General features: G+C 47.9%; 1 protein-coding gene across 3 annotated transcripts in view; it reads right to left on the bottom strand.

Annotated features, from left to right (window-relative positions):
- Window positions 1–15,287, bottom strand: part of LOC137508264 (excitatory amino acid transporter 1-like) — a 263,434-nt gene that overhangs the window by 247,509 nt on the left and 638 nt on the right. The gene's annotated exons all lie outside the window — the stretch shown is intronic.

Raw genomic sequence — 15,287 nt, 5'->3', positions numbered from 1 at the left:
TCAGCAAGCGTTGCTGAAACTGATCTGCCTTGGGGATAAGCAGCACACGGGAGGAAATTTGGAGGGGAATAAAGGAACAGACGGATTTGTGGCTGGCACCGCTGGACCTGAAACCGGGCATGGTTGTGTGTGATAATGGGAGTAATCTCATTCGCGCTTTAAGGTTGGCTAAGCTGACACACATCCCTTGCTTGGCTCACGTGATGAACCTAGTAGTTCAGCGGTTTCTGAGGACATACCCAGGCGTGGCCGATCTTCTGTTGAAGGTGCGACGAGTGGCCAAACATTGTAGAAATTCCAGTACTGCTTCGGGGGCACTCGCCAAGATGCAGGAGCGCTTCAATCTCTCCCACCATCGCTTGCTGTGTGATGTCCCTACGCGCTGGAATTCTACGCTGCACATGCTAGCCCGCTTTTGCGAGCAGAAGAGTGCAGTGGTCCAGTACATGACGGCGCAGTACCGAGGCGCATCCGGACAGCTGCCAAGCTTCTGTGGATCCGATTGGGCCAACATGTTGGACCTCTGCTAAGTCCTCCAAAATTTTGAGCAATCCACGTTGCTTGTGAGCAGTGACAACTCTTCAGTCAGCATTACCATACCACTGCTGTGTTTACTGAAGAAGTCAATGTTGAAAATCAAGGAAACAGCTGTCATGATGCAACTGGGGGAATCTGAAGGAGAAAACGATCAGCGTGATGATACCAACATCAGGCCATCTGCCTCAGGAAACGCTGGCCCCAGCAGCTATGACGAAGAAGAGGAGGAGGAACAGCTGGAGTTGGAGCAGGAATTTCATGCCACCACTGACGAGGGCCAGAGCGGTGCACGTTGGACTTCCACAATTCAGCGCGAATGGTCAGCAGAAGCAGACCAGGAAGAAGGTGACGACTATGATGCATCACAACTATCACAACGCTCACAAGAGGATGATGAGGATTCTGGCAGGACTCTGGCACACATGGCTCAATTCATGCTAGACTGCATTGAACGCGACTCACGCATTGTGCACATTCTGGACAACACCAATTACTGGGTTTATACCCTTCTGGATCCACGGTACAAACACAATGTTCCAAAACTGCTTGAAGAAAGAGTCTGACAGGTCAAAATGGAGGAATACCAGCAGGCCCTTGTGGAGACTTTAGAGAGGAGATTGACATCCTCCCCCTCCTCTAGCCAGTTGTACGCCGACAGACTGACTTCCGCAAACCCAGGACGACCAGGAGGGCAGCAAACAACACAAGCCGCAGCTAGTGCCCAAAAGGGAATGGTATCGGCAGTGTCCTTGGAGTGGGAACATTTTCTGACACCCATGCAGCAGCCCACAGAACAGCAAGCGTGCAGATCCACCTCCAACACCGATCGCCTGGAGAAGATGGTCAAGGACTACATGTCAGATGGCGTAGCTGTGTTGAACAATCCATCTGCACCCTTCAACTATTGGGTATCGAAGCTAGACACCTGGCACGAACTGGCAATGTACGCAATAGAGGTGCTGGCTTGCCCGGCAGCCAGCGTTATGTCGGAAAGCTGTTTCAGTGCTGCCAGGGGCATCGTCACAGATCGGCGTATCCGCCTCTCCACAGAAAATGCAGACCGTCTGACTCAAATTAAAATGAATCAATCCTGGATTGGAAACGACTACGCAACACTCCCGGACCCCAACCAAGTAACATGAACAATGAACATCTTTGATGGGTTAGCGTTTCCGGTCCCTGTTTATTGAACCTCTCATCTGTATTACATTTATGACTGCATGGCGACAAAATGCATTGCTATCCGCACGCTTCTTGTCCTCATGCAAGGCCTGGGTTGCGCCTGAAAGCGTGGCCTTCTCCTCCTGCGCCTCCTCCTGTTCCATCACGTGTGCTGCTGCTGGGTTAGCGTTGCCGGTCCCTTTTTACGGAACCTCTTATCTGTATTACATTTATGACTGCATGGCGACAAAATGCATTGCTATCCGCACGCTTCTTGTCCTCATGCAAGGCCTGGGTTGTTGTGTCTCAAAAAGCGTGGCCTTCTCCTCCTGCGCCGCCCTCCTCCTGTTCCATCACGTGTGCTGCTGCTGGGTTAGCGGTACCGGTCCCTTTTCCTGGAACCTCTTATCTGTATTACATTTATGACTGCATGGCGACAAAAAGCATGTTACCTGTGCAAAGAAAAATGACATTTTCCGCATTTAAAAGACATTTTTTCCTTTGAAACTTTACAATCAATTTTCTCAAAAACTATAAGCTCTTTTTCAAATATTTTTTTTCCTCTTGTACCCACTCCCAAGGTGCACATACCCTGCAAATTTGGGGTATGTAGCATGTAAGGAAGCTTTACAAAGCACGAAAGTTCGGGTCCCCATTGACTTCCATTATGTTCGGAGTTCAGCGCGAACACCCGAACATCGCGGCCATGTTCGGCGAATGTTCGCAAACCCGAACATCCAGGTGTTCACCCAACACTAGCATCAACCTCAACAATGAAAGGTAAATTTACATCAGGGTAAGTGAGGATAGGAGCAGAACAGAAGGCTGTTTTGAGATCATAAAAAGCCTTATAAGCCTGCGAGGACCAATTGACAGGATCTGCGTCCTTCTTAGTTAAGTCAGTTAGGGGGGCAACTAAGGAATAAAAATTCTTAATAAATCTACGATAGTAATTGGCAAAGCCTATGAACCGTTGAATAGCCTTGAGGCCTTTGAGTGGTGGCCAGTCCAAAACTGCTGACAGTTTCTGATGGCCAGTCCAAAACTGCTGACAGTTTCTTCTCATCCATAGATAACCCTGTGTCTGAAATGACATAAACCAAGAAAGGAACTTGTGTGACCTCAAAAAGACATTTTTCGAATTTAGCAAACAACGAATTTTCTCTGTTTCTGTAATACAAATCTGACATGGCTCCGATGCTCAGACGAACCAGTCCGACGAAGGCTTTTTATAAGTCGAAAGCTCACTGTTTATCCATCTCTAAGTTAGCCAATAAATGGTATCATCCTGATTCAAAACTTCTTGCTTTTACTCATGGCTAACACGGTACAACACTTTACTGCTTCTACGATGCTCAGACAAAGTATTAGAATAAATTAAAATATAATCTAGGTAAACTACCACAAATGTACCCAATACATCCCAGAAAACATCATTCACAAAGGCCTGGAAGACAGCTGGGGCATTGCACAGGCCAAAGGGCATCACCAGGTATTCATAGTGCCCATCCTGGGTGTTAAAGGCTGTCTTCTTCCCCTGGCGTATTCTAATCAAGTTGTATGCACCTTGCAAGTCTAATTTAGAGAAAATTCTGGCTCCTGAAACCTGAGAGAAAAGATCATCAATCAGAGGTAAACGGTATCAGTTTTTACAGTGGTTTTATTTAACCCTCTGTAATCTATACAGGGGAGCAGCCCCCATCTTTTTTCTCTCCAAACAAAAAGCCGGTGCCGGCTGGAGATGTGGAAGGTCTAATATACCCCTTCTCAAAATTCTCTCTGATATATTCTTTCATTGCCAATTTTTCAGGGCCAGTGAGGTTATAAAGATGACCTCGCAGGGGCATGGCGCCAAGTAACAAGTCAAAGGGACAGTCATAAGGTCTATGAGGTTTTAACGTATCAGCTGACTGAGGAGAGAAAACATCAGAGAAATCTAGATATGGTTGTGGTAAGTCAATCTGTTTTACCCATAGAGTTAGAAGAGGAACACTCCTTAAACATATCCACTGACAGTGATGTGACCAACTGGTAAGTTGTTCTGAACACCAATCTATGTGGGCGTTGTGAATCTGCAACCAAGGCAGGCCTAATACCGATGGACTGGATGGCATCCTGAGCATATAAAACTGGATCTTGTCAAAGTGCATAGCCCCAAACTGCAACGAGACTTCAGGTGTAATAGAAATGGGTTGTTTAGTTTGTAAAGGAGTGTGTTAATGGCTGTGACATAGAGCTTGTTCTGCAAAGAGATGGCAGGAATACCTAGATTAGCGGCAAAGGCCATATCAATAAAGTTACCAGCAGCATCAGAATCAACAAAAGCTTCAGAGTGGAACGACTTATCGCCTCAATGTAAGGTAACATTTTTTTTATTTTAAGGGGAAGTAACGCCCAAGTGAAGTTCCCCAATTTCACCTAGGCGCTGGAGTTTTCCGGAGCCTTCTTTGCAGAACATGTCTGTGCAAAATGACCCTTCTTGCCACAATACATACAAAGCCCTTCCTGCCTTCTCCTGAGTTTCTCAGCGGGTGAGAGTTTGGAGAAGCCCAGCTGCATGGGCTCCTCACAAGCAGAAGAGATACTCGGCCTGAGGTTCCCTGATGCAGAATAGACTTTACCCTGCCATCGGTGTCTTATCCGTCTGTCAACCTTTATAACCAGGGAGATAGCATCCACCAAATTCTTGGGCTCAGGATGACTTTCTAGAACATCATTCACAGAATCGGCTAAGCCAAACAGAAATTGGTCTAAGAGTGCTGCCCCACCCCATTTAACAGAAACAGACCATCTCCTAAACTCAGCCGCATACTCCTCGACCCTGACGGAGGTCTCGCAATTTATGAGCAGTTGTGGCCGAAATATCGGGATCAGCATAAATAGTTGCATTGCATCAAAAAAACAACAAAGGTGAGAGCTATATGACTCAACCCATAGGCCCAGTTTGAGAGTCACTCTGCAGTAAGGTCTTAATCAGAATAATCGTCTGTGATTCTGTTCCAGAAGATCTAGATCTGACCTCAAAGTATGACATACAGCGATTGCAAAAATTACTTAAATCAGATCGTGAACCCATAAAATTTCTCTGGTAACGGCATTTTAGGCTCTAGGATAGGTGGAATAGGAGCAGTTGGAGGAGTCTGCTGATTATTGACATTAGCAGAAAGATTCATCTGAGCAAGCGTGTTAGACAGTTGAGTCAACTGTGTTTGCTGAGTGGCAACAGTGAGGTGATTGACAGCTCCTGCGAGTGTCAAAATCTGGTCTCACAACTCATCCATTTTATGGGCCTTGATAATATTACGCTGATACGTGAATAGATCTAGCATAACTAGTGTAAATTTCCGTTCTAGTGAGAAAGGCGTAGTCAGGGTCAGGCCAAAGTCGTTCACAACAGCAGATGAGTGAAGTACAATAGAGTTAGGCAAAATTGTAGTCAATTAACAGGCAGGGTCATACACATAAGTCAGATGTCAGTTGTATTGGAAGGATCAAACAGTAGCAAAGTCAGGGACAGGCCGAGTCATACGCGTATATCAGATGGCAGTGGTACAGAAGTGCTAGGCAAGAGCGAGGTCAAGAGGCAGGCAAAAGGTCGGTACACAGATAATATACAATATTACGATATGATAATATTACACAGGGCCAGGCCGAGGCATAGGCTGGAGAGGCTCCAGCCTCAGGGCGCAGTGTAGGAGGGGGCGCACAATTCATTCAGCTTTCATTCCTAATTGTGTATTAAGCAGAAAGAAATAAGTAAAGGGGATACATAGCAGTGACTGCAAGCCAGATAACTAGATATTAAGGTGTTGGGGAGGTTGTGGGCCCTGTGGCCCTCTTAGTCTAATAGCAATCAGTGTGTGACAGCTGGGGTGGGAGGGATGGAGGGGCGCACTTTGGTGTCTCAGCCTTGGGTTCTGGAGGACCTTGTCCCTGCTCTGATATTACAAATATATAATACTACAAAATAATAAGACTGACTGACTAGAGTACATATATATCGCGCTGATGCGCAATATTTGAAACGTAGCTCTCAATTTCTCACTAGCTAGGGCCAAGAACCAGTGAACTGATTAGTATCAAGGCCAACGAGCAAGTGAATATTCTGGCCTTAAGTACCCAGGAGGCAGAGCAAAAGCTCAGCCCCCAGAATTGACAGCACCGCCTGCAAAAAGGAGTCAGCTGATGACATCACAACTGACACCCCATCAGACGTGCCTCCTCAGCCTCAGCTCTGAGCTGCGCGCTTCCTGCCAGAAACAACACGCCGACCCACATCTACAGGAGAGCTGGGGATGCCATCATGCTGATTCATGTCTACAGGGAAGCCGGGGATGTGTTTGACCACAGAGGAAGAGGAAGCTTCCTCCAGCTGCTCCTCACAATCAGAACAGCCTCCAGAGACCATATCAGATAAGTTTGTTACAGTTGTAAGTATAGCTAAGAGCGCTGTCCTCCCCGCCCCCTCACCTGTCACCCCCACCCATGCTGGCACCCAGTGCACCCATGGGTGCACTGGGTGCCAGCATGGGTAGGTGTGGGCAGGTGGGGAGGACATCAGGAGGATCCCCATTGGTTTGTTAACCTGTTTTGGTTCCTGGACGTAGAATCTACGTCCAGGAACCATGCGCGCTACCGTAGCCGATCGCGCGCGTGCACGCGCACTCCCGGCCACGGATTCGGTAGCCAGGCAATCAGTGAATCGGGCTATGGTGCCCGATCACTGATTGCTCTCCCCCGCTGAAAAAGCGACAGCTTCTCTCGGAAGCTGTGCTTTTTCTGGCTGTCACCTCCCCCATGCGTCGCTCTAAGCGTGTTTTACGCTTAGAGTGACGTCATGTAAACAAACTCATGGGCGCCATCTTGTGGCCAAAAAGTAATACTACAACTGAAAGTAAAAAAAAGTAAAAATGAACACACATTTACATTATAAATCTATTGTTTACCTCCCACCCTCCCAAAACTACCAAAATAAAATGTTTACTATAAAAAAAAAAAACCATTACAATAAAAAAAAAAAAAAAACCATGTAAATATTTACCTAAGGGTCTAAACTTTTTAAATATCAATGTAAATATGAAATATTTCTATATTTTTTTTATTTTAAACTTGTAAATAGTGATAGATGCAAAATGGAAAAAATGCACCTTTATTTCCAAATAAAATATTGTCGCCATACATTGTGATAGGGACATAATTTTAATGGTGTAATAACCGGGACATATGGGCAAATACAATACGTGAGTTTTAATTATGGAGGCATGTATTATTTTAAAACTATAATGGCTGAAAACTGAGAAATAATGAATTTTTCCATTTTTTTCTTATTCTTCCTGTTAAAATGCATTTACAGTAAAGTGGCTCTTAGCAAAATGTACCCCCCAAAGAAAGCCTAATTGGTGGCGGAAAAAACAAGATATAGATCAGTTCATTGTGATAAGTAGTGATAAAGTTATAGGCTAATGAATGGGAGGTGAACATTTCTCACGTGAAAACGACGGAACGCGAATGGGTTAAGGAACCAATGGGGAGCCCGGGAGGGAAATTTAAAGATGCTTTGCTCTCAGCTATACTTAGTATCGCTGAGAGCACCGTCCTATGCGGACACTCCGGCACCGGTTCCCGCTGTGCTCCCCATCTGCCCACACCTATTTCACCCACCCATGCTGGGGGTGACAGGTGTGAAGAGCATGGATGACAGTGGGAGCTAGTAGTGGAGTGTCAGAGGACAGCGCTCTCAGCTATACTTAGTATAGTTGAGAGCTGCGGCGGGGGCGTTGTATGTGGCAGCATGTGGCGACAGATGGCGGAGATCTTCAATCAAGGTTGCAAGATAGAGGATATTGGCGTGTGATCATTTCCGAGGATATTGGCATGGGAGTGTTTTTTAAAAGGTAAATATTCATGCTAATTAAGACTATTAAATGACATTTTTTGTCGTCATGTTTTTATTTCTTTTAACCCTTTATGGAAAGGTGTAAGGGGTACTGTGTACCCCTATACTCATTTATCCTGGGGAAGGGGCTAGTATCTGGTGGTCCCCTTCTTAAAGGGGACTCCCAGATGCCACCATGAATCCCCCCAGGACGTTGGCAGCCCCCACCTCGTCCTGGGGCATCGGAGGTTGGGAAGAGCCCCTTGTCCATGGATTGGACAAGGCCTCTGGGGGAGAGGGGGAGGCTTGGCCACCCCTCTCCCCCAGAGACCCCCATACCATGGGCTGGTATAGCTCAGGGTGTGAATCTCCATGCGGCCAGGGCTCTGCATTCTGGCTATCTCAGCCTACATGGGGGACAAGGGGTTAAAGAGGGTCGGGGAGACCCCACGTCATTTTTTTTCTATTTTCCACAATCAGAACATATTATAAATAAATAAATACTTTATAAACATGTTGATATATTGTCTGTCATTTTACTGCATTTAAATCACAATTTTTTTCCTCTAAAGTTAACATCGATTTTTTTAAAAACTACAAGGTCGTTTTGAAAAATGTTTTCCCTCTTGTTCCCACAGGCCTGCTTAACCTGCTGAGCGGTCTAGACGAGCTCAGCTCGTCCAGTACCGCCGGAGCCTGCCGCTCAGGCCCTGCTGGGCCGATTTGGCTCAAATAAAAAGCAGCACACGCAGCCGGCACTTTGCCAGCCGCGTGTGCTACCTGATCACCGCTGCAGCGCGGCAATCCGCCGCATGCAGCGGCGAAAGAGGGTCCCCCCAGCCGCCTGAGCCCAGCGTAGCCGGAACAAAAAGTTCCGGCCAGCGCTAAGGGCTGGATCGGAGGCGGCTGACGTCAGGACGTCGGCTGACGTCCATGACGTCACTCCGCTCGTCGCCATGGCGACGAGGTAAGCGAAACATGGAAGGCTGCTCATTGCGGCCTTCCGTGTTACTTCTGGCCGCTGGAGGCGATCAGAAGAACGCATCCGGAGTGCCCTCTAGTGGGCTTTCATGCAGCCAACTTTCAGTTGGCTGCATGAAATAGTTTTTTTTTTTATTAAAAAAAACCCCTCCTGCAGCCTCCCTGGCGATCTTAATAGAACGCCAGGGAGGTTAACATACCCTGCAAATTGGGTGTTTCTAGTACGTTCGGGGGCTTTGCTATTACCTGCTATTAAATTGGTAGCCTTTAAAACATTTCCCACACTCAGAAAAATAACTTTAAAATCGATTTTCTCAAAAACTATAAGGTCTTTTTGAAAAATGTTTTCCTCCTGCTCCCACTATCCCGCTTAATATACCCTGAACATTTGGTGTTTCTATCACTTACGGGGGCTTTGCTATTAACCGCTAAAGTCGGCAGCCATCTTTCACTTCACATCAAAATTGAATTACCGGTAATAAAATTTATTTGATCACGGTATTTACTGTTGTAATGGTAACGATAAATAACGTTATCAGATAAAACTTTAATGGCATCAGCGTGCGCCATTTTTCTGCTGCGCCTCTTTTGACTGTACGCCTTCCTCCAGCCCCATGTACTCCGTGGGCTCTCTCGCTGTCCTCCCGTTTGGCTCCGTTTATCTGCACTCTCCCCCGTTAATATGCTCCAATCAGGCTGCAATGCTCATGCCCAGCCTGCCGCATGCGCATCTCCATGGCGCTCCCCTCGTTGGGAACGCTCTGTGCCTGTGCACGTAGTATTGCACAGGTGCAAAACACTCCCAGGGTCGGGAGTGTGGTGGCCGCTCATGTGCATTACAGCTTCCAATTTTCGGTTCGCGAACCGTGTTCGCGACCATTCGCCAAACGTTCGATTCATGCGAACTTTCGCGAACCGCAATAGACTTCAATAGGGAGGCGAACTTTGAAAACTAGAAACATTTATGCTGGCCACAAAGTGATGGAAAAGATGTTTCAAGGGGTCCAACACCTGGAGGGGGGCATGGCGGAGTGGAATAGATGTCAAAAGTCCTGGGGAAAAATCTGGATTGGACTCAAAGCAGCGTTTTAGGGGCAGAAATCACACTGAATGCTAAATTGCAGGCCTAAAGTGCTTTAAAACCAGGGATGAGCAGAAACTACGCCAGTGCAAATTTACGCATCGTAGTTCGCATCTACGTATCGTAGTTTGTAGGTGAAGTTTCAAAACTACGCTTACGAATTTACGAGTAGCGAAGTACCGCTACGCGTAGTTTACACCTACTATGCGTAGTTAACATGTGTATTGCATAGTGAACTACGAATGCGTTACTCACGTCTATTTTTCCGCGTGCGATTGTATGCTTACAAATTTACGCATTAGAGAGGGGAATGCGTAAAATTTTCTGCATACGGGCATAAGCATCCGCATACACTACGCTTCGCACTACGCGTAATTGTGTATTTTAACGCGTAATCTACGAAATGCATACAAAGCGAATATTTGGTTTTAAAGCCGTAGTTTGGCGAGGCGTAATTGCGTAAAACTACGTGTAGTTCCAGCGCAGCGAAGTTGGCTGACTACGACCATCACATCTTGCATGTGTATACTGTACATCAATCAGGGAGAGTAATTAAAGTACTGCTTCACACTGACACACCAAACTCACTGTGTAATGCACTGCAAACAGCTGTTTGTGTAGTGATGGCCGTGCTGGTCTGGTGCGCACCATGGTGAGATTGCTCTTCCTCACTCAGTGATGTCAGGTAATGTCTGAATGCCTTAACAACTTTCAATTGTTCTTTCTCTACCATTGTTAAAGCTTACATCTATTTTTTTAAATACTTGTTCTGCAAGTCTGCCATTGTGAGTGACCACTGGTAATGGCCTGGGAATTCTGGTTTGATTCCGGTCCGGAGTGGGAGCCTAAGAAATGACTACCACCACCACACATCCAAGGAAGGCAGCAGGCACGCTGTGGGCAAAGGAGCAGGAACAGCTACCACACATCCAAGGAAGGCAGCAGGCATGGCATGCACGTCCCAAGGTAGTGACCAAAAGGAAGACTTTCGAGGCCCTGCTGTAGATGACATTGATAGACTGTACTACCTGTAACGAGAATCTGTTATGGAGGGCAAGTCTGCCATCCATTCAAGTGAAAGGTATGCACTGACTGCCAGGTATAATACAATGTGCAGTCAAAGATGCAGTGAAAGGTATGCAGTGACTGCAAACAGCTGTTTGTGTAGCGACGACCGTGCTTGACTGGTGCGCACCATGACGAGAGTGCAGGTGATGGTGGCTTTCCAGCCTATATTGTCGCCGGGCTGAGGTAGCTAAATGACATAACAGTGACTGTGCAGCTGATCAAATTTGGTCTGTCCACAATGTAGCAACGACCTTATTATCTTTGGTGTGCTACCCCCCGAGACACTCGTATAGCCGGCGGTCATTGCTTCATTGTGATACGCAAGCCCCTTCACCACGGCAAGGTAATGATCACGAAGGGGAATGGGCACATGTACATGCCTTTTGTTTTGTTGTTGCAGCTGCACTGCAGGCAGAAAAATTAGGCAGGCATGTACACGCACCAGAAAAATTATTATAGCGGCCGCTGCTAGCAGTGGCCTTAAAAATTCAGGAATCCACCTGGAGTCCTGGACCCTGTTGGGTGGTGGCGGAGAAGGCAATCAAGTGGCCTGCGGGCAGAGATGCTGTGTAGGGAGCGACTTAGTCTTGGGGCAGGCAGGGAGTAAGCGTACGGGATCAAGTCGCTGATGGTGCCTTCACTGCAACTCGCCAGGTTGGTCACCTCCTCAAACAGCCGCATGAGCCTGCATGCATTTTGCATCAGTGTCCAGTTGTTGGGCCAGAACATCCCCATCTCTCCAGATTGTGTCCTTTTACTGTAATTGTACAGGTACTGGGTGACGGCTTTCTCCTGTTCTAGCAGGTGAGAGAACATGACCAGGGTCGAATTCCAGTGAGTCGGGCTATCACATATCAAGCATCTCACCGGCAAGTTGTTTCTCCGCTGAATGTCTGCAAAGCGTGCCATGACCGTGTAAGACCGCCTGAAATGCCCACACAACTTCCTTGCCTGCTTCAGGACATCCTCTAAGCCTGGGTACTTTGACACAAATCTTTTAATGACTAGATTCAGCACATGTGCCATGCAGGGTACAAGTGTCAGCTTTCCCAAATTCAAAGCGGAAAGGAGATTGCTGCCGTTGTCACACACCATGTTGCCAATCTCCAGTTGGTGCGGGGTCAGTCACTGATCCACCTGTTTGTTAAGAGCAGCCAGAAGAGCTGGTCCAGTGTGACTCTCCACTTTGAGGCAAGACATATCTAAGATGGCGTAACACCGTCGTACCTGGCATGCAGCATAGGCCCTGGGGAGGTGGGGATGTGTAGCTGGAGAGGAGATCGCAGCACCAGTAGAATTGAACTGCCACTCAGCCAAGGAGGAGGACGATAGCGAAGAGGATGTAGCAGGAGGAGAAGGAGAGGACGTTGGCAGAAGGCCTGCCTGCAAGCCGTGGAGGTGTCACAAGTTGGTCCGCTGCACAACCACGTACTCCCTGCTTGCCATCGGTCACCAGGTTAACCCAATGGGCTGTGTAAGTAATGTAGTGGCCCTGACCATGCTTGGCAGACCAAGCATCCGTGGTCAGGTGGACCGTTGACCCAACGCTGTGTGCCAGAGATGACACCACTTGCCTCTCAACTTCACGGTACAGTTTGGGTATCGCCTTTTTAGAGAAATAATTGCGGCCTGGTATCTTCCATTGTGGTGTCCCAATGGCCACACATTTATGGAAGGCCTCAGAGTCCACCAGCTGGTATGGTAACAGCTGGCGAGCTAACAGTTCCGCCAAGCCAGCTGTCAGACGCCAGGCAAGGGGGTGACTGGCAGAAATTGGCTTCTTCTGCTCAAAGATTTCCTTCACGGACTCCTGGCTGCTGTGGGCAGAGGAGCAGGAACCGCTCAAGGGCAGAAGCGGAGTGGAGGAGGGTGGCTGTGAAGGTGCAAGGGAGAAAGCAGCTGAAGATGCTGCACCTGAAGGAGGAAGAGGAGAAGGAGGGTGGCTTTTCTTTTGGGTGCTGCGTTTGCTCAGGATCTCTTCCCATTGCAGTTTGTGCCTTTTCTCCATGTGCCTTCGTAAGGCACTTGTCCCTAGGTGGGTGTTGGCCTTTCCATGGCTCAAGTTTTGGAGGCAGAGAGAACAGATGGCATTGCTCCGATCTGAGGCAGATACGCTAAAAAATTTCCAAACCACTGAGCCCCCCTGAGGTGATGGCACTATGGTGGCATCAGCAGCTGACGTTGAAGGGCATGTTGGCTGGCTGTACATAGGTGGCGATACATGCCGCCGGACACTGCCACCAGCTATTTCTGACGACGAGCTCCCCCTGCTTCTTTCAGGAACTCGTCTCCTCCTACTCCTCTCTGACTCCCCCTCTGAACTATCCCCCTGTTCATCTCCTCTATTGGGAACATACGTGGGATCTGTATCATCGACATCATTATAATCATCCTGCCCAGCTTCGTTTGCCTCAGACACCTCCAAATCTGCACCAACAGCAGGTACTTCATCATCCCCCTCCGCACACGTTACGTCCATAGTGTCGCCTAAATCAGACATATGAGGTGGTGTAACTTGCTTAGCACCTTCATCTGGTTGTAACAATAATGGCTGTGCATCAGTGATTTCCCCACTAAATAACTCCTGCGAACTGTCAAATGTAGCTGATGTGGTACTTGTCTTGGAGTAGCGATGGTGGCTGCGGAAGATGAGGTGTTCTGTGTTAAATAGTCAACCAGGTCCTGATAATCTTGATTGATGGGATGTGCCTTATTCTGAGCACTGTACTTTGGTCCAGGGCCAAATCACATCACCACGACCTCACAAAGACCTGCCGGGTGGCCTTCCTCTGGGTCTGCCTCTACGCGATCGCGAACCCCCGGAAGTTCATCTGGAACCGTTCGCCGGCGAACCGTTCGGGCCATCTCTAATTACAGCTCAACTGGGCCGACAGGAGTCTTTTACTGGGTAAGATTGCAGAACAAACAGAGCTGCCCGGGAGGACAGCGAGGGAGCCCAGAGAGTACATGGGGCTGGGGAAGCCTCAGGTAAGTATCAATTCTTTTCTTCTTTTGTCTCAGATCTCAGGAGTTCTCCTGAGTTTTCTACTGAGTTTTCTACTAGGTGATAATTTTAAACTTGCCAATAAAATGCCCTTTAAGCTCCTAGAAATCTAGAAAATACAGTACTCAAAATAATTTTACTGAGGGGGGTTATCTAACTACCTATACTGAAAGGGGTTCTCTGGCTACCTATACTGAGGAGGGGGAGTTAGGAATCTCTGGCTAGCTATACTGAGGAGGGGTGGGGGCTCTCGAGCTACCAGTACTGGGGGGGAGGGGGAAGTCTCTCTGTCTATCTATACTAAAGTGGTGGTTGCTCTTGGGCTACCTATACTGAGGGGGCTCTCTGGCTACCTATATTGAAGAAGAGCTCTCTGGCTACCTATATTGAAGGAGGCTCTCTGGCTACCTCCACTGAGGGGGCTCTCTGACTACCTATACTGAGGGTGAGCTATATGTAGCCCCTTCTTCCGTATGGGTAGCCAGAATGGACAGGCTAATCCTGGGGGCTCCTCTGGCTAACTATACATACAGGGTGCCACCACTACTCATACTGAGGGGTACCTTTAGCTACCTAACACTGGGGGCTACCTCTAGTTAATACTGGAGGCTACCGATGGCTAACTATATGGGGGGGGTGGGGGGAAGGAAAAAAAAGCGCATGAGGCGAGTGGAGTAAATGGGCGTTGCCATAGACACCAATACAAAATAGCGGTCTTTGGGCGCCAGAGCGGAAGTTTCGGCGCCCGACATATATAGAGTGCTGATACAGAGTCCGCTATATATTGGACATTACGCCCAAATACCGCTATTCTGCGGCGCCCGATATTTAACTTTTTCTTTTGTGTCGTACTGCACCACAGTTGGTGGTGGTGGTAGTGGGGGGTTTGTATATTCGTTTTTATAGTAAAATTTTGGTATTTAATAACAATATTTCACTATCGGACCTAACTACGCGCCCACATTTCCTGGCGCCCTTAACTGTCGTACGCTTGGGGGCTACCATAGGCAAACGCAGGGGGGGGGGATTACAGCTGCCCAGAATCCCCCCTCAAACCAGGCCAGCGTGTCTGGGGACAGGCACAAGTTGAAACACCAGAATATCTGCAGGTATCCTGCAGCTCACAGCACTGCCTCCTTTCTTTCCCTGCTACTGTTGACTTTGGATGGAGCAGCAGAGCTAGAGCATGGAGCAGCTCTGGAGAACCTAACAGAGTCAGGTATGAGCACAGCCCTGTGCCCTGTTGTGTGAATGCTTCACTTTCCCCTTCATTACCAATATAAGGTGTCCTTATTATTATCTGTATCCAAACTGCTCCTGATCGATCCCATTGTCGATCGGGAGCAGTTCAGACATTTAGGAAAAAATTGTCAGATCCTGTTGGGAAATTGCATTATGTGTACCCAGCATGATGTCCTACCATATTTTTATACTGTGTTGTATGTGGCTGAGCAGGGCCGGGCCGAGGCATAGGCTGGAGAGGCTCCAGCCTCAGGGCGCAGTGTAGGAGGGGGCGCACAATTCATTCAGCTGTCATTCCTAATTTTGTATGAAGCAGAAAGAAATAAGAAAAGGGGATA

Source organism: Hyperolius riggenbachi, chromosome 1 (assembly GCF_040937935.1).
Source record: "Hyperolius riggenbachi isolate aHypRig1 chromosome 1, aHypRig1.pri, whole genome shotgun sequence".
Lineage (NCBI taxonomy): Eukaryota > Metazoa > Chordata > Amphibia > Anura > Hyperoliidae > Hyperolius > Hyperolius riggenbachi.
Note: the sequence above shows the minus strand (reverse complement) of the source record. Positions and strands in the feature narration are given on the sequence as shown.